General features: G+C 39.3%; 1 pseudogene across 1 annotated transcript in view; it reads right to left on the bottom strand.

The window, feature by feature from the left end:
- Nucleotides 1–20,324, bottom strand: part of LOC311630262 (germ cell-less protein-like 1) — a 30,311-nt pseudogene that overhangs the window by 896 nt on the left and 9,091 nt on the right. The window contains exons 3-4 of the transcript in view: nt 19,265–20,001; nt 17,837–17,927 (exon numbers count right to left, since the gene is read on the bottom strand). The product of the transcript in view is annotated as a germ cell-less protein-like 1 (transcript). The remainder of the gene's footprint in view (nt 1–17,836; nt 17,928–19,264; nt 20,002–20,324) is intronic.

Here is a 20,324-nt window from a genome sequence, read left to right as displayed (position 1 = left end):
GCAGTCACAATCCACAGATTGAGAACCACTGCTGTAGAGCCTAAGACCATCAGGCTCTGGGGTCAAGGGGAATCTTTTCTTTGGAACTTTCATGAGCACTGGCTGGGTCAAAATCAGATGTGAGCATTTAAGGATCTGAAGCACATCAATTGCCACCACTTCCCCCACAATATACAGATACTGGAGAATAAGCAGCATATGCGATATGAATTTAGAAGTCCAGTTAATGTCCAGACACCCTTTCAAAGGAATGCATTCTGCCCTGCCTGTCAAAGAAATGTTCTATGGATCTTTAGTTTTTAGTGTACTTGTTTGTTTCATGGCGACATGCTGTCTCTCATGTGCCTGATATAATTTGCAAGATCCACATGGTCTCTGGCTCCTGCCACCTTTCCAGACTCATCTCTGACCTCTCTTCCCTTGCCCACTCCACTCCAGCCACATATCTCCCTATTTCACAAGTTCCCCAAGATCCTTTTCACTTTGGGACCTTCAAGCATACTTTTACCACTATTATGGAATATGTTAATGCTGCTTATCTTCCCCCCCTCCCAAAAAAACAAACAAACAAACAAACAAAAAACAACAACAAAATATCTACTCTGAACAAACAAAAATGTTTGGTTGGATCTTTCATCCTAGGATGCAATGAGTCTTGTCTGCTCTGTTATTGCTGTACCTGTGGTATTTAGAGCAGTTATCGGTACACAGTAGGTATTCCACAAATATTTATTGAACAGACAAATGCTAGCACATTTATGGTTGCTATTTAGGAAATAACATCATTGGGCAATCAGGAGGGAAAAAAAATTATAACTGCAATGATAGGCAGGGGCAGCTGGGAAAGGGAACACAAGGAGACAAGCACAGAGGCCTCCTGGTCAGCATAAAGGCCGTTGTTGGGAGTGGAATTTCCTCCCAACAATCTGGCACCAGTCAGACCAAGGATTCCTCTCTTCACAAACAGCAAATTTATTTGCAAATGAAAATGAATAAAACTTTATTGAAATATGAAATTGCAAATGGAAATGGCTTGTTGAGGCCCTTTGTAGCAATTATGCGAACGATATTCATTTTCTTGTTTTTATATGAAAGTAAAAAAGATACTTTATTTTCACAATATATTTACTCAGGGAAGCTTAGCCAGGCTCAGAGGTTTGCATGCATTTTGGCAGCCTGGTTCATCCAATTTTCCAATCGGCTAGAAGTACAATGTAATTTTATTAAGCACTACCATTCTTCCAATGTAGGAAGTGGGTTTATTTTGAACTCTTGATCTCTGTGTACTCCATGGATTGATAAATGTCATGGTCGATGATGAAAATAAGATCTCCTTCATGCCATTGGATCATATATATTGGTGCAGTGGTAACAGAAGCATGCACATCCTTCTACATGCTGCCCTTGTTGCCCCAGCTCATCTCATCCTAACATCTTCAAGCAACATTTCAATAGTCTGTGCCTTGAAAGATGAATTTCCAATCACAGTATTTGGGTATGAAGTGACAGTGCTGGTTATTAGTGCCAGCTGAAGCAGCGTATGGTAGTGGCTCAGATAAATATCCCTGGAGACAGACAGACCTGGGTGAGTATCCCAATTCTGCTTCTTGCCCCCTCAGGGCCTTAGGCACATTGCTTACCCAGACCACATCTCAGTTTCCTCATCCATAAAATGGGTACAACAGTGGTAAGAGTTATACATCCTGCCTGGCACACAGCAAACTCTACATTGGTGGTAGCAGCAAAGAGAAGTAGGAAAAGCATGCCTGGGTCCCCTGGGAGGAGCAGGGATTTAAAAGTTGAGACAGAGTCTGCTTATAATCCCAAAACCAAGACTTGCTGCATAATCTTAGACAACTCACTTGATCTCCCTGAGCCTCAACATCCTCATCTATGAAATAAAGATGACGGTCTCTGACTTCCCCACATTGTTTTTGAGATTAGCTTTGTGTGCTTTCTGCTTGGAAAGATTCCTACCTAGAGCTTGATTCATGAAAGGTCCTAAAACAAACAAACAAAAAAAGCCCTTGGAGGTGGTGTTACTATTGTCTTTACTCATTAGTCTCTTTGTGACTTAGTTTCCTTATTGATAAAACATAACCATGATGAAAATCCCATTCCAGGGCAGTAATTTGTCCTCCCTGTGATTCATCCCTCCCGGAAGGAGCTTGCCTGCTGGGAGCACTGGCCTTCGGCCCAGACTTGCAGCTCCTGTTCTACCCTCTTCCCCTGTGCTCTCATTAACTACTACTCTTCGCAATTAAATTGTGCAATGAATGTCCAGTACCTGGTTGAAAGAATTCTAGCTCACCACTCTGAGTATAAATTTTCACCTACAGCCTTTATAGTTGGATCATAATTCAGGGTCCATTAATCACCTACCTGGCCTCCAGGACTTAGCAGAGGCAGAGGAGTTAATAAAGACCTCTTAGTAAAAAGAGAAAAAGCATCACAGCCCATATTGGGAGACTTTTGGTGACCATGCAGCGGCTGCAGACTTCTGGAGAGAGCTGGGGATAATTAGAGACCTTAAGACTAGATATGGTGTTGAATCTACCACAGGTAGCAGAAGTTACTATCATATATGAAGGCAGAGACAATGCCTGTCTCTGTGATCTACAGAAAGAGCCACTTGGCAAGAATGTCCTATCTATAAAATACCCACGCACCCCCCCTCAAAAAAATCAGCTTTCATAACAAATTTCAACCAAGAGAGATTAGTTTCTCTGAATCATTATTAACAACTTCAATTAAGATAATAATACTAACCCTACATACTATTTTAAAATACTTTATCATTTGGAAACTGCTTTCAGTTTATTGAAGTTAGCTGTCAAACCGGGTGGGCAAGAGATCAATCATGTTCTCATTTTATAAAGGGAGAAACTGAGGCCCTGAATGTGTATTGGTTCTCCAGTGGTCTCGCTGCCACTAAATGGCAGATCAGGGATTGCAAGCCAGAAGAGCACATCCACTGTGTGCACACTATTTAGGTGGAGGAGGAATTTTCATGTCAAAGGGCGGTCAGGCTCTAACATCAACAATGCAGGAAATGGCAAGAGAGAGTTAAAACACACAGAATAGATGGCAATCTTTTGGAAAGAAGCTAGCCACAGCTTTGTCTGGAGACAGAGAAATATCATAAATGCCTTTGGTGCCAAGTTCACTCATGAGCAAAACCATGGTAAATTGGGTAGAGAATTTGTGCTGGCTTTGATCAACCTGGATTTGCTTTTCAACTCCATTTCTCTTTTTTGAGACTTAGAACCTCAGTTTTCTCAATAAAAGACTCATAGTATACAATACCGACCTTGCTGCATACGAAGAGGCTTAAATGAAATAATGTGAAGTGACTGGTACATAGTAGGTACTCAAATGATATGATTTATTTTATTGGACTCTGCTCTTTATTAGCCATTGTTCTGTGCAATTATAATAGTAAGGAAACTTGAGGCTCAAGTGAAGAAAACCTAACTCAAACAGGAATCGAGTGAATAAATAAATTTATTGGCTGTAAAAATTAAAACTTCCATTTAGCATTGGATTGCAGTACACATCTGACAGTATTCTTAGGACAGAAAGGAAGTCTCCACTGTGACTGGGTGTATTCTCCACTCCACTGAAGGCGGGTTTCACTATGACTTGTTTGGGCAATTGCACAATGGCAGATATCACATGAGCAGAGACTATACACATGTGTGTCCAACTTGGCTTGTGCTCTCACACTCTCGTGATACTCCATGAAAAAGAATGTGGCAAGGTAGCTACTGCCAGTCCATCTGGCCCCAGAATGAGATACACAGAACATAACTCCTGGCCTGAATCACTGCTGCTGGAGGAGAAAATGAGAACACAAAACAGTCCTGAACCCCATCTTCGGCCAGGATGCTGGAGTCCAGCCTCCCTTAACTAAGTTGCAATTAATCCACAGAAACTTTAAATGTGACAAAAAGCAGTCAATGTTTAAGCCACTGAATTTAGGAATGATTGGTTATGCAGCTATATTGCAGCAAGAAATCTCACTGTGTAGTATTCCATTGTGTAGATGTACCACAGTTTTCTAATCCACTCATCTGCTGATGGTCATTTAGGCTATTTCCAAATCTTAGCTATTATAAATTGTGCTGCTGTGAACATAGGGGTGCATATATTCTTTCTGATTGGTGATTCTGTTTTCTTGGGATACATTCCTAGAAATGTAAAAAAAAAAAAGAAGGAATTCTTACCATTTGCAACAGCATGGATGGAACTGGAGAGCATTATGCTAAGTGAAATAAGCCAGTCAGTGAAAGATAGATACCACATGATCTCACTCATTTGTGGAATATAAAGAACATTATAAACTGATGAACAAAAATAGATACAGATGCAAAGAGCATTGAACAGACTGTCAAACTACAGTGGGAAGGCAGGGGAAGGTTGGGAGGGGGGAGGTAAGAGATCAACCAAAGAACTTGTATGCATGCATCTAAGCATAACAAATGGATGCAAAACAGGGCAGGAGGGGGAGGGGGAAGAAGAAGAAGATGGGGGGTGGTGAGGGCATGTGCCTGAAATAGGGGAAGTCAGGGAAGGTCAATAGGGAAAAAGTGAGATATATGTACTACTATTTGTAATACTTAAACAATAACATAAAATTTAGAGTTTGGAGGGAGGGGTCCTCTGCTCTGCGAGGGGCTCAGGCGAACATAGATTCCTTACAATAAACTACACATATTGAAATTGTAAGCTTGAATACATCTTGATATATGCATGACCACAGTCAAGACAATATATGTCCATTGCCTCCCCCCAAGTTTAATCTTACCCTCTGTAATCCCTCCCTAACTCAGTCCTCTGTCATCAGGCAACATGGAACTCACTTTTTGTGACCACTGATGGGTTTGTATTTTCTAGAAGTTTTTATAAATGGAATCATTCATCTGGTGTTCTTTTGGTCTGGCTTCTTTAACTATGCATAATTATGTTGAGATTCGCTCCCATTTTATATATCAATTATTTATTCCTATAAATGCTGAGTAGTGTTCTATTTTATAAACCAAGTGTAATAGTCTTAATCCATTCATCTATTATTAACAAGCATTTGGATTGCTTCCAATTTTTGACTGTTATGAATAAAGATACTATGAAGATGTGCATAAAAGTCTTTGTACAGTCCTAGCCAGTTTGACTCAGTGGATAGAGCATCAGCCTGCGGACTGAAGGATCCCAGATTCAATTCTGGTAAGGGCACATGCCTGTGTTGCAGGCTTGATCCCTAGTACGGGGTGTGCAAGAGGCAGCCAATCAATGATTCTCTCTCATCACTGATGTCTCTATCTCTCCCTCTTCCTCTCTGAAATCAATAAAAATATATTTTTTAAAAGTCTTTGTATGAACATACATATACTTTCATTTTTATGGGATGATACCTAGGATTTGAATGGCTGGGTTACATGGTGTTTATATGTTAACCTTTAATCATCTGCTTTTTTGAATATGCAACTCATCACTTCCTTGGAGGGTATGTCATTTCCCAGATCATGGACCAGGGTGGATTGCCCTGCCTCACTACAGAGGGCTGGGGAGTGTGGGGTCCCCCCATCTTCTCCTCATCAGTCTTTTACCTCTTAACATCTTGCTTCCACTTTTCTCTCTGGTAGATTCATTGTTAGTCAGGCTATAATAGCAAGATGATGAGAAGGTAACTCCAGTATTAGGCTAATATTTCACTAGATCAGTGTCTTTAGTGGGGGGGACATCCTTTTTTCCTACATGTTTCATCAAAGTCCAGTGTTCCCTCTCATTTGACTTATGGGGATGCCATGATGACTCATGAACTATGGCTAGGGAGATGAAATAAGCCAATTGTCTGACTGGAGCTAGGGAACTGGATCAGCCCCCTACGTAATATCCTCAGAGAGTTGAGGAGAGATGGTTCTCCAAATTAAAAGCACAAGCCTTCTGCCAACATGAGTGAGAGAAGCAAACACACACTTAAATAAACAAACAAAATGTGTCATGCTTCTGTGATAATGATGGAATCATGTCAGTATTTATATCTTTGTTTTGTACCAGGAGCCTGTCAGGACCAGATTGAATCTTGCCATTTGAACCGATCTCTTTTCTTCTTTCTGCTTTTTAGCAGATGATGATATTCACTATTATGTTAAGATGATATCCATTTGGGGTTCAGCCATCCATATAAAAGGAAGTTAAAACTCTGGGGTGGGGAGAGGAAGGAAAACAAAACAGAATGAGCCCTGGTTTCCATCTATTTCTAAGATTTCGTCAATCTGTAGTTTTATACATATTGGTCTATTATTGTAGAATTCTACGATAATAAGATTTCAACATGCCTCGATTCTCAAGACAGCGTGTGTTCTTGAGCGGTCCATACTCTAATCTTATTGCTGAGTTCAGATCACGAGTTGATATACCCCTGGGGACAGATTGACATTTTGATGCTCCCAGTTAGTGAAAACATGAACTGAGGAAGCTGCATTAACAAGCAACTAAATTTATGGCAGGCTGGCACTAAAACGAATCTCACTGTTTGTCGGCAGCTCTTAAGAAGTGAAATATGTATGTGGCCAATAGAATTGGGAGAACTCTCTGTTCAAAAATATATTTCTCCTCTGTTCCCTAAAATGCAGAGAGAAAGAGGAAAATGTGTCAGATGCCATGTAGCCACTGATTATTAATGAGAGTCCACTCCAAGGAATTGAAGGGACCTTTTATTGTTATCTTTCTGCTCTTAACTCCATGTCAGTAACACAGACTATATCAATGGGCTTTCCCTTGGTTTCTCCATAGATCCCAGGGGAGTCAGTCTGATTCCTCATCCTAACAGTAACTACCTCATATTCAAATTTGTAGGATTCTTTTTTTCTACAAAAGTATAACATCTTGAAGCTCTTTGCTTTTCTGAGAAGTAGCATTGAATACTGGGACTATAAGGCTTTGGTGTTAGGAAATACAAGTTTGAATCAGTGATCTGATATAAACTAACTGAACCTTTGAGCAAGTGGTGACAAGCCTAGGTCTGCTCATTTGTAACAGCTTCACTGAAAAGATTGAGTGAGCCATTGTGTATGGGATGTTGGAAACTGAGGAACAGTATGATAAATCATAATTCTCTCCCATCTCTCCTTGCTGTCCCTAAGGAATTTAAACAAGTTCCCTACAGGTTTTAAAATTTATTTAAATAACTTGAGTATTAGGTGAGTAGACAATCCGTAGAGGCACATTCTAAGGTTTAAACAGTATCTTGGTGTTCTCAGATGTTTGATTTTGGTTGAAACGGCTTTCAGTGGAGCTTTCCTATTACAATGTGGTAATTAAACCAACTGGATTTTTCTGAAACAATCTTAATTTTAGAATCCACTGTTTTGTAATAAACCAATCAAATATTTTTTTAAAAAAAAATCAGTGCTTCAAAGTCTAAACTATATTCAGAACTCAGACATTGTAATAGTTCTTAAATATATTTTGAGGAGTGGAGGTTCAGGAGATATGATCACACAGATTTTCTTTTCCTGATGCTTGATACCAAAGAAGTCACAAAAATCTCATAGGATTGGCCAGTGCTAACCATTCCTAGATTGCCCCCTTGTATTTTTCATAACCATAAGACATAGCAAGAATCATAAGGTATTTGAAGAATGATGAGCCATATCCTGACTAACCCCTCTATTTTATAAATGTGGAATCTGACTCCCAAGTGTATGAAACAACTCACCCTAAGTCAATTACTTAGTAAGACATAGTGCTCTGGAAATCAAAGAGAAAGGAGTAGGTCTTAAAGAACTCTGGAAACTGGGAAAAACTTGCATTAGTCTACCATAAGTGATAATGATTTTGATTGGTACAAAGTCAGCAAGAATTTAGGTAAGATGCTTAAGGCATGTCTTCTTTTCCAGTGCGATTGATTAAAATATATATCCACAAATGCCTTTGTGCATGTACCTTTAAAATGCAACATAGCCCATCCTCCCTATTTCTATACCACTTGGCAATGTTGAACTCCTTTAAATGTGCACTAGCCTGTGACATCCTTGGACCAATAGATGAGCTTTTGTGTGATTTTTTTTCAAGGAGATCTAAAGAAGGCTTTCAACTTTCTCTCTCAAGCCCTTAGGAACCAACCTCCATGTGCAGAAATATAAGGTAGCCATGTGTTGAGGGTTTTTTTGGGAAATTTGAGATGCTTAGGTCAACCACCACAACAAACTGATAGACATGTGAGTGAGGTCATGAAACACCTCCAGTCAACCTCCCAATGTACTACTCAATCAAATATGTAATAAGGATCAATGAAATTCCTAAAAAATATGTAATTTCTCACTTGGATATAGCCAACTCCTCAAAAGTATTATCCACAATATTATTAGAAGTTGCTAACTTAATATCATTGTGGAATATTAGAATTGAATGGAACCTGAGAAGTCACTAAGTGTGTGTGTAGGGAGACCCTTGGTCCCTTAGTCTAGTCACTATCCTCACAAAATTACTTATATGCTTTCTTCTCAGGTAAAAATGATTCCAGTTTGGGTAATTATAAGATAGCTCTATCTATAGTAATCTCTAGTAACTTCTGCTGGAATACTTGTAGTTATAAGTTCAGAACCCCACCCATTCCATTGTCCAGTAGGTGTTCCAACGGATATAAATATTTCTTTATATTAAGAAAAGACCTACTTCCTCACATCACCCACTTCTCAGTCTCTAATATTTGAAGAGAGATATAACAACTAACTTCCTTCCTGTCACTAAACTCAACCCACATATTTCACATAAAAACATAATAATGCACATACACACATAAAACAGTGATCTTTTCCTTGAGTTAACAGTTCTAAACCCTCTCAAACTTCCTCAAGTGCAAGAGCTGAAATCTTCTTGGTTATCCCTTTGGCATCCTCTTCTTTCACTATAAGCTTTCAATAAAATGTGAGAGTTAACCTTTGGACAGAAATGGTAAGTCCATTCTCTGTGATTTATTCATTACCCAGAACTTTCCCATTTCATGGAATTCTTAGTAAAACTTTCAAGTTTCTTGCCAGCCACAGATTTTCAGTGTCATAGATTTTATTTATAGAGATGTTGAACATGAAATTTTTATCAGTGGATAATGAAGAGAATACCAGTTCATTCCTAAGTTTAATAAGCAAAATTTTGGTAGGAGCCAAGAAAAAAACTTTTTGCTGTAATAGAACTTACTGAGGCTTTGAAAGAGAATGTGAGTTGCTGATGGGGAACTTGGGCTCCAGAGTCTGATAGAACCAAGTTTAATCTGGGCTCCACTATCTCTGATTAGTCAAGTGCCCTTGTGTGAGTTTATGTAACAGCTCTATCTATAAAATACAGATCGTGGTGCTACCTATATAGTATGGTCTTAGTGTAAACCCTTAATACACAGTGTGCACTTAAAAAGTTCTTAGTAAATGCTTGCTTTTATTATTTGGAATTACACATAACTAGAATCAAATTGTAGCTAGTATCAGGTAATCAAAGTAATAACTAGTATAATTTAAATCTCTTAAACTTTTGTAGATTCTTTATTTTTATAATCTGTTTAATACAATTTCATAGGGATGTTAATTTAATTAGACTCAATGTTGATATAGACTCTTCTATAAGCCCAGTGAATTAAGGCCACAATCTGCATTTCAGGAATAAGAAAAATGAATCCCATTTCAGGGTCATGACTTATGTAAGGTTTAAATAAATAAAAAACTGAGCCTGGATTGGAACTTGGGTATTCTGGTTCCAAATTGTCCTTCCACTGACCAACAGAAGAGCTCAGAAGGAGAAGAAAAGTTTGAAGAGTCAATACTTTTAAAACCAAGGTTTCCAATCATCAGTCTGGAGGTGATAAGGTGGGCAGGTAATCATGTGCCCTGGATGCATCCTTCTTAATGCTGGTATGATGGAACAAGTGTAGCCAATGCTATCCTCCCCAGAGACCACTTAAAGCTCAAACCTTCTGGAATAATGGAACAGTCTTTAGCAAGCATGATTCTCAGATGGTCCGGGTGCTTAGGAAATTCTAAAGAAGCTGTGAGAACAGGCAGGCTACATGGTTCAAAACATGTGTTTAGGCAGGATCCTGAATATTTAGACCTGATCAGCCACTGCAGTCTCACTGAGAATCTGTGTGCCACCATGAGCGATTACAGCTTCCTGTAAGCACAAGTGGCCTTCCTGATAAAATTCAGCTCCTAAGAATTAAGGAGGAAGCCCTCAATTGGTTATTTTTCAAGGACTTTTCTATCTTGGGCCAGCAGCTTTATTGTTCTGTGGCTGCTTCAAAAGGCCCTTTCTGGAAAGACTCACACATTGTCTTCCTTCGCCTTATCTGTTTCCCTCAGACCAGCTCATTTGCCTAATGTTGTCCCCACAAAGGCAGCAGAAAGCTAAAATCTCAGCTGAGCAACTTCTCCCTTTTGGTCATTGGCAGGAGCTCCCTCAGCCTCCACGTTGGAGGCTCAGAACTCCCTGGATATTCCACTTCACCAAAGCTTGACAGGGCTGTGTTCAGCTGCAGACCTGAGAACTTCTTGGGACTCAAATATTCAAGACCCACTGCGTTCTCCAATATGTCATGTTCTCCAACATTCTTGGACTGTCATTGCATGATGCTATGGGCTGCCTGATGAGTCTCCCCTTTATTCTTCTATGACAAGGGATTGGGGAATAGATAGAGACAAGTATGATAGATAACAGTTTTTAGTCAAACAAATCTAATGATTCTTTTGATAACGAGATGTTTAATCTTATTTGTTAATTACATTTTCAAAGCCTCATTCTCATTTATAAAACAGGATAATCAAAGTATCTAATAATGAGTACAATTTCAAAATTTGTTTTATACGAAGAATGGGACTATTAGATGATATTATGCCAGAAAAAAAATGTAAGATGCTACTTTATTTGGTCAAGAGATATTAAATGGTTTTTAGTAACTATTAATATGACTTTCCTCTAAAAAAAAGAAGGCAGACTTCAAGGACAATGGTTTATTCTTTTTCTCCCTAGTATCAATGTTTGATAAATGTGATATTTGAGAAATGTTTGTTTCAATTAAACTAAACATCTATTGAAGACCTTTGAAAATAGAAGAGCAGTAATTTTGGAGTCAGGACACCAGGTTTTACTTTATGTGACTTTAAGAGATCTACTTTGGGGTCCAGCACTTTACCACAATATTTGATATTGAGTAAATTATTTCACCTCGTTAAGTGCCAGTTAGTCCTGCAAAATGGGTGTATTGATGCTCTCAGATATTTGTAAAATTTAATCATGAAATAATACAACTAGAAATCCTCTACACAATAGAATATGTCCAATTCACTAATGAAGACCAAAAGCATATTAAGATATGGAATTTCTCCTGTCTTAAGCACACCCCTTATATTTTCTCTGACCCCACTGTGGAACTCTGTGAAGCAGGATTTAGGCTGAATATTTGAAAAGTTATGTGTCTTAACAAATGCCACACAATGTTACTCCATCCTCCCAGTTGTTTGGGTCAACATGGAAGACATCTGTGACAGCTCTCTCTCTTATCCTCCCATACCAAGTTCTTCTAAAAAAGTGTACCTGTTTCCCTGAAAATAAGACAGTGTCTTATATTAATTTTTGCTCCCAAAGATGCGCTAGGTCTTATTTTCAGTGGATGTCTTATTTTTCCATGAAGAAGAATACAGTACACATTTATTGTTAAATGAAAATAAAGGAAATTTATTACCTGTATACGATACGGTAGTACGGTAGTTGTCAACACAAACCAGACAAACTGTGAATCCTACAGTATCAAGAATTTACTCATTTATTCATTGACAATCATATCATCATCTTCTGGAACATCATATAACAATCCAATTACTGAATTTCCTGGTGAATTTCTTGTGACTCCATTTCTTTCAGAATCAGTGGACCAAATCTCTCATGTTTAGCCTGGGGGACGGGGGGGGGGGCTTATTTTTGAGAGATACCTTATATTTTACTCAGAAGGAAACCTGTAAATAGGTCTTATTTTCGGAGGATGTCTTATTTTCGGGGAAACAAGGTAGTTAGTTCTACCTTCAAAATACACTGATAATCTGATTATATTATATCACCTCCGTTTAAGTCCCATCATCTCTTGCCTGGCCTTCCATATGGTCTCTCTCACCACATCTATCATCTCTCCAAGAATGAGGCTTATGGAACCTCAGTTAACCTATGTGAGTCCTCAGGTGGAAATATCCTCACCATTTTTCATCACAGTCAGGAAGCTAAAATTCAACCAATGGTCTTGAAAGTCTGATGTGTTGGATTATTTTCTATTTCCAAAACCTTGAGTCAAGCCTCACTACTCTCCCCTTTGCCTGCTCTGCTCAACCCTACTACTTTGCCTTTTTGCCTTTCATTCATTAGGACACATACTAGTATACCTCTGCTTCAGGGCCTTGGTGCTTGCTCCTCTCTTGGTCCAGAATGCCTTTCCTCACATGGCTCTTATTTTTCTGTCATTCAGATTTTCTCAAATGTCAGCTTATCAGAAGGCCTTCTCTGATCAGTCCACATAAAAAAGCAGCTCTCCCTCTCCTGCCACTCACTAACTCCTAAAACTGCTTTGTTTTTATCTTAATACCTATTCCCACCTATTAGGTAAGTTCTTAATTTATTTCTTTTGTGAACACTAATACACAGCTCTATGTGGACTGGGAATACATTTATTTTACCCAACTTTATAGAATTACACTTCACATGAAATTAAGAGCATTCTTTTTAATGTAAAGTTAGATGAGTCTTGATAAACTGTAATCATATGTAGAATATTTTCATCACGCCCCAAAATTATCTGTGTCCCTCTTCTCATCCCAACCAACAAACTGATCTGATTTCAAGAATTGTAATCTTGCCTTTTTTAGAATTCATATAAATGGAATCATATAATATACAAGTTTTTGTATCTGGCTCCTTTTGCTCAGTATCATGTTTTCGAGGTCCATTCATGCTCTGTTGTATATTGGTAGTTTCTTTTTATTATTAAGTAGTATTATATTGAAATAAATATACCACCATTTGTTTATCTGTTGACCTATGATGAATATTTAGGTTGCATCCAGTTTTAGACTATTATGAATGAATCTACTGTGGCCATCCATGTGCAAGTTTTGTGTGTTTTTTTTTAACATATTTTTGTTTTCTTAGGTAAATACTTTGAGTAGGATCACTAGATCATAGGCTAAGTGTGTTTTTAACTTGGCTATAAATTGCCACTATCTAGCTTTCCATGTGGTCTGGCATGCAATAAGCACTTGAAAAGCCTCAACAATTAATAGTGAAAGCCGATATAAGTCCATGTCTCTCTGAGACTCAACTTAGGGCTCTGGCCACTCCTCCAAACTGATGAATCAGAGGAAAACTATTGCTGCAGAGCCTCCATCTCAGACTTGTGTGTAGAAAGCACCTGTGTGTGCAGCCCCATGCATCCCATGTGAAAGTGTTCATGATGGAGCATGAATGGAGACAGCCCTGACACAGGCAAAGTTTCTCTGGCTTTATGTTTAACAGGCCCAGGTTGGCTGTTTCCTTCCACCAGGGAACTGCCATGTTAATCCCCTGAGTTCTCTCTCTCCCCACTCTCACAATTCCATCAGCTCCTGCCTGGAGAGGCTAGCAACTCTGACAATGCTGCCAGCACAGAGACTCATGGAGGCATTGAAATCACCTCCTGGTGACTACAATTAAAATTTCTCTCCTTTGATTTATTTTGGTAGAGGAACAAAATCATTTAAGTTCTTAGAGATGGAGATAAGAGATGATATATGTCCCATCCATTTCCCTAATAGCAACACTTTCTGCTGCTAGTACACATAGAAAGGAAACTTTAATCACACCTATACTTCACTACCTATAGCAAAGGAAAGATGAGGTGGTGAAGACAAAAAAGGAAGAGAAGAGAAGGAATAGTCTGGAGGAAGGAGATAATGAGAAACTTGCATGATATTCCTGGTAATAGAATTTAAAGCAAAAAGAGCTGTGTGTCTGTTTGATTTGCAGAATTGTCTTTTCCACTGAAAATGAAGCCCCTCTTTTCTCTCAGTTGAATAGACTCAGATATCATTTTGAACATGATAGAATCCAGGAGTTCTTTTATTGGGGAGGCAAGGGTGTCAAAGGATGAGTTTGTAGAGGATTCATGAAATCCTGGCATTGAGGGAGGGGACAGTAAAGGCACCTATTTTCCCTCAGATGCTCAAAAGTGTCTAAAGACAAAAAAAGGTTGGGAAAATAGGTTTATTTTACAGTAAGGATACTTAAATGCATCAAGATAAGGAATTGACTCAAATTCAGATTGTTGATCCTATTTATGTCAGTCAAATTAGCACCCAAGATTCCTGACTCTCATATTCAGTCTATTTTATATTGCCATTCTAATCTGCACACCTTTTAGTAGGAGGTGTTGTGATTCATTCTATATTTCAGACAGACCACCATAACAACTCCTGGAGGCAGACAAGCCAGGTATAACTGATTCCATTTGGCAGATGGGGAAAGGAGCTCAGAGTAACACAGTCAACATTCTTCTTTAAGATGTACTTAGTAGACTTGCATTGGTATGGCTTCAGGATTCAATCCCAATTCCTCCTTCAGATAGCAGATTCTTTTACCCCATGCATCTTGCCTCAGATCCAGTCCTACACAACAGTGGGCATGTCTCTCAGGCTTGGGCCAATCAGAATATGCCTCTCCCTTGGAGAGTATGACTGGCCCAAAGGATAGGCACGTGATCCAAGCTGACCCTATCAGAAACCTCCTCTGGAATTTTTAAAAAACTGAAATTGGAGTGGTAAGAGATTGAGGAAGATGACTCAGGTGAGAGATCTATATAGAGAAGCATGAAAAAATAAGACCTACTCAGCAAGAATGAGGGGGGAAGATAAAACAAAAAAGCTATATTTTGATCTCTTGGATTTTCCTCCCCAAGGCTCACTTAAAAAAAAAAAAAGCTTCCTTATCTGTGAGCAATCCAAGTGTGCTCTTAATTCTCTCTCTCTCTCTCTCTCTCTCTCTCTCTCTCTCTCTCTCTCTCTCTCTCTCTCTCTCTCTTTTGGAGGGGGGGGGGAGAGTGAAGAAGGGGGAGAAATTTTGGATTAAGTTAGTTCCTGTTAGATTTGTAACTGAATGAGCTCTGCCTATGTGTGATTCAGGTGATTCAAGCACAGGCCTAGTCCCTTGGACACATTTTCTTTTGGAAAGTCTTTGATATCAGGTACAACAATAACTTATACACTTTCAGTACCAATAAGAAGCAGGAAGATGCCTAGGGGAGTTAGTCATATCGCTACATGGAGAATCCTTAAAGAAGGGCCATTCACTGTTCTAATTTCAAAGTTACAAGAGGTGTACTCATCTCTTTTCTCTGGCTCCTATTTCTCTCTAGTGCCCTCTCCTCACTCTTTTCTAATATTCTCTTCCTCCCAGGATCCTTGTTTACTATCCATGGAGTTCTGATGCCCCCTGCTGCTGGCTGCTGGCTTCTCACTGTTTGCAAACTCACACATTCCTCTTGTAGCTGGCTTCTCTCCTCGGTTTCTTCTGCCTCTGTGCCAGTTCTTTCTCCAGTCATATTATGCTTTTCTCTTATGTTCTCAAAGTCTCTGGCTCTATTTCCTCACCATTTTTCTGTGCCACTTATGTCTCATTCCCTACATCTTTGTTTCAGCACCTTTCTTTCTACCTCTCTCCCTCTCTCTAACCTCCAGTTTCTGATTGTGTTCTTTCTGCCTCCATCTATTTCTCAGCCCACATCATAAATCCCCAGGTTCACGTATCTTGACCTATTTCACAAGCACAGTTTCTGTGGCACACCCTCAAGTACTCTTTGGTGAAATGTCTAATTTCACAGGGAAAAACACATGAAATCTTTCTCTCACTGTCCTAAGACAGTTCAACAAGAGGTGGTCGACCTTCCTGAACACCTGGGGTGGTTATCTCAGAGGTATCTGTAACTGAGAAACAAATCACTTTCACTAGGTTCTAGAAAGTTAAGTTTCTTCTCAGGTGTCACCACCGATTTGCTGGGTGATACTGGACAATGATTTTCCCTTTCTGAGCCTCACGGTTGTTGTTTTTTATTGTTCACTCTATTACAAATGTCTCTTTTTTTCCTTCTCTCTGCCCACCTCCACCCTGCCTCCCTCCCCTGGCCTTCACTGCAGTGTTGTCTACATCCATGGGCTAGGCTTCTATGTTCTTTGGCTAATCTCTTCACCCTGTTTTACTCAGTGAGACATTAGTCAGTTTGTTCCATGTATCCATGTCTCTGGTTCTGTTTCATTGTCAGTTTATTTTGTTCTTTAGATTCCACATATTAGTGAGATTGAGCCTCAAGTTTTACTGGTAAATATGGATGGGTGGTGCTCTGGCTGGTTTGGCTCAGACACATAGAACGTCAGCCTGCGAACTGAAAGGTCCCAGGTTTGATTCTGATCAAGGGCACATTCCCGGGTTGTAGACTAGATCCCTATTAGGGAGTGTGCAGGAGGCAGCCAATCAATGACTCTCTATCGTCATTGATGTTTCTATCTCTCTCTCCCTCTCCCTTCCTCTCTCAAATTAATTAAAATATATTAAAAATAAGTAAAATGAATATACTTTTAAAAAGATGTATGGGTGGCGAGGGCCAAAGGTGGGGAGGGAGTATCAGAGGACCATGAGCCACCTGCTAGATTAGAGAGGGGAGCCATGGTTCTTGGTTATTTGGCTCTATGTGGCAGGCTAGTGCTTGTCACAGCTGTGCCTCTGATGTTCTCTGTATGAGGTGCCTGCTCAGGAGGTCCTGCTGATGAATAGATTCTTTTGTGAACAAATAGGACTAATATTCCATGAATCCCACTGACCAGAATTTGTTTTTCTACCGAAGGGAGCTATCATTAGCATTTGAGATAAACACCCAAACAACTTAACCAAAGTGTATCTCCATCCATTTTGGTTCACAGAAGGGAGGATGTACACTGTGAAGGAAGAGCATATAGTTCATAATAGTCCCTGTGACTTTCCAAAGGAGAGTGCTGACATGGGGGTAGCACGGGAAGGTATGTGTCAAACACTGCCATGTCTGATGCATTGTACACCCAATTTCACCACAAGGCTCACAATCCTCCTGGAATGTGTCATTTATGATAAGAAAACCAAGCTTCACAGAGGTTAGCTAAGTTGACAGCCAGTAAGAATGAGGGGAGGTTTAAAACTGAGCCTTTCAAGTGCAGAAACTCAGGAATGTGAATGGAAAGCAGAGGCTGGTCCTGAGGCGACCTTGGCCTAGACTCTGCTTCCCTGGGCTGAAGTTCCTCTATCTGCAAGATGAGAGAAGCTCACCTTGCGGTGCTCTAGTGTCTCATGAAGTTGTAACATATAGTGATTCCATCACTCTGTCTCTTCCGCACTGCCTTCAGTCACTTCCCACAATTGAACCTGCCCTCCCATCAGCTGGGATTGCCATCCTCAAGGTCCTCCCTTGCTAGTGGCTAGAAGTGGTGTGGGGCCAGAACAACACACTCCCTTCTCTCACAAGTGGAGAACTTAGTTATCCTAAAATTCCAGTGTCATATTTCTGCTCATGACACCTGAGTCCCCATCTCTGTGCCAGCTCCAGTCCCACGGTGCTAATGTTGGACCAACCATTTGGGTGACAGAATTGAGTTTCTTTTATGACTACTCTGCTGCCATCAGTGGTCAAATGAAACCCCAAGTGACTGAGATTTCCTTCCAAGTCATCCCTGACTTCCTCCTCTGCTCAATTGTTCATTTATAGTCATCTTTGGTGTGCCCTCCAAATCTTCCCCATCCTGTCCATTACCTTTGTCTCCATTCTGGGGTAACACCGTGGTGTCTGAGAATGTAAACATGTCTATAAATTTTATATCAGTGGGTTTCTGGTATGCCAAAGACTATGTAAGAATCAAATTTTTGTCTCCAAAGTCATGAAAAAAGTATTTAATACTTAAAAACAACTACATATTTCAAAGCTATTAGGAGGATCATAAAGAACTGTTGAAAAAATTAAAGGACAGTCTTAAATGCATTTATTGAAAGAGCATTTGTAATTGGCCTTTCAAATAATTCCTTTACCATTATTTTAGAAAAAATAAAAATAAATTTATAGATGGATAGATGTGTTATCCTTTCAAATTGTTCCTTTATCATTATTATAGAAAAAATAAAAATAAATTTATAGATGGATAGCTGTGTTATATTACCATTAAGTAGGATCAAAGTTTAAGCTAAAAATTAAATCTATATTTGGTTGCAGAGAAATGTGAAATTTACCTATAGCGATTTCTACTGACACTAAATTAAAAGCATGAGCTGGCATCTTTATAACAGAAATGGGTTAACAGATATAATCTTGCCTTTAAAGTGGTTTTTTATATATGAATAGAAATGTAATGAGGATAAGAATAGCCTTCCGTATTATCTGTACAGTTCATAAAGCCTTTGTCGTTGTTAGTGACTTTAGGTGTGAACATCACCGGGCCATTAAATTAAGGCTGGCAGAAAAAGTTTTCAACTGTTATGATCCTCAGCTTTCTAGATTTTCTGGATGAAGATTATTTTCAGATCCTTTTTCTGGTGATATGTACAGGAAATTACAGCAGACATATAAAGGAAAGATCAGAAGCCTGCTGTCCAGGTTCATCACTGTATGTTCCTGGTCCTTTTCAAATGCAGGTATTTGATAGTCAGTTGTTCTACTACATATTAGTTTTCCAGTATTATCAAGAGGCCAGTCATAATCCAAAAGCTATGCTTTTGGTTGTAAACTGACAGATCCACCCTGTGGCTGATTCATTGTATTGCATCTGACAGTGATGTATCAAGTGGTATAAGGGTCAAAGGCAAAGTTAGAACCTGTCCACTGCCAGCAGAATCCACCATCTTTGTTGAGCTTTCTCCAACACCTCATGCTACTTCCCTCTAGTTCTTCTTTATTGAGATCTTCATGACCCTCCTCCCTGTCCTCTTCTGCTTGTCACCCGCTTTATACTCAGAAGACATCCATTCTGAAGGTACTAGAGTCGTGGTTGGCAAACTGTGGCCCGCGAGAACATGTGGCTCTTTGGCTCCTTGAGTGTGGCTCTTCCACAAAATATCATGGCCTGGGCAAGTCTATTTTGAAGAAGTGGCATAAGTTTAAGTTTAAAAAATTTGGCTCTCAAAAGAAATTTCAATCATTGTACTGTTGATATTTGACTCTGTTGACTAATGAGTTTGCTGACCACTGTACTAGAGGATTGTGTTCAGTAATTCTTACAGAAGCCAAATCACTGATAATATTCTGGAACCTTGAAGGCCTGAGAACTGATACAAATGGTCTTTCTTGCTCAGTTTTAAGGAAGGTCAGACCTTCAAAATCTTTTCTCCTCATAGGAAACTAGACATCTATCTCAGTCAAAAGCTCTTTTAAGAATTTGTTCCGAGAAGGCACAGGTTGAAGGAATACCCACTTTTTAAGAGCTACATATGCAGCCACCACCACTTGCATCACAAAGAAGTTAGATGAACCAATGAGCTGTCTCATGAATTTATACTGAGTTTATTTAAAAGTTCAACACGCTGACGAGGCCTCAAAATGTTTTGAATCCTTCAAAGCACTTTGCCTTTACAAAATTGAATCCATAGGACCCTGCTGATGTGTCATAACCACATACAGCTTTCACATTAATTGTTTCCTTCATCATCTTACCACAGTACTCTATGAAACCACCCGACTGTAGCAGATGAGCTGCTGCCAGAATGGCAATAATAACTTGACTAGGCTTTCCTAAGACATCGCCTCCATATAGTGACCCCAATGTGACTTGCAGTCCTTCTACCTCAAAATTCTGGCCAGGAATCTCTAGTTCAATGGTATCCATGCTGGATTCTTTCCAAGAACCACTGAGCATGCTAGACAAGTAGCCAAATTTACATAAATATACCTTATGTGAGCTCTACTCTTCTCCTAGAGCACAATCTTTTATTCTATTTAATTTTTAAATAATGTCATTGAATTTATTAGTTAATAAAATTATAAAGGTTTCAGGCATACAATTCTATAATACATCATCTGTATATTGTATTGTGTGTTTACTATTCCCAATTTATCACCTCTTTATCCTCTTCTACCTCCCCACACACCCCTTCCTTCCTAGTGCTCTCCTTAATGTTGTCTGTATGAGGTTTGTTTGTTTTTTTGTTTTTTTTCTTAATCTTTTTCACTCAGCCCCACATCCTGCCTCCCCTCTGATACCTGTCCATTTTCTGTATCTATAAGTCTGTTTCTATTTTCTTAGTTTATTTTGTTC

The sequence above is a fragment of the Pipistrellus hanaki genome (assembly GCF_964339955.1).
Source record: "Pipistrellus hanaki genome assembly, chromosome: 11".
In the NCBI taxonomy this organism is placed as follows: Eukaryota; Metazoa; Chordata; class Mammalia; order Chiroptera; family Vespertilionidae; genus Pipistrellus; species Pipistrellus hanaki.
The sequence above is the reverse complement of the archived record's forward strand: the minus strand, read 5'-3'. Positions and strand labels throughout refer to the sequence as shown.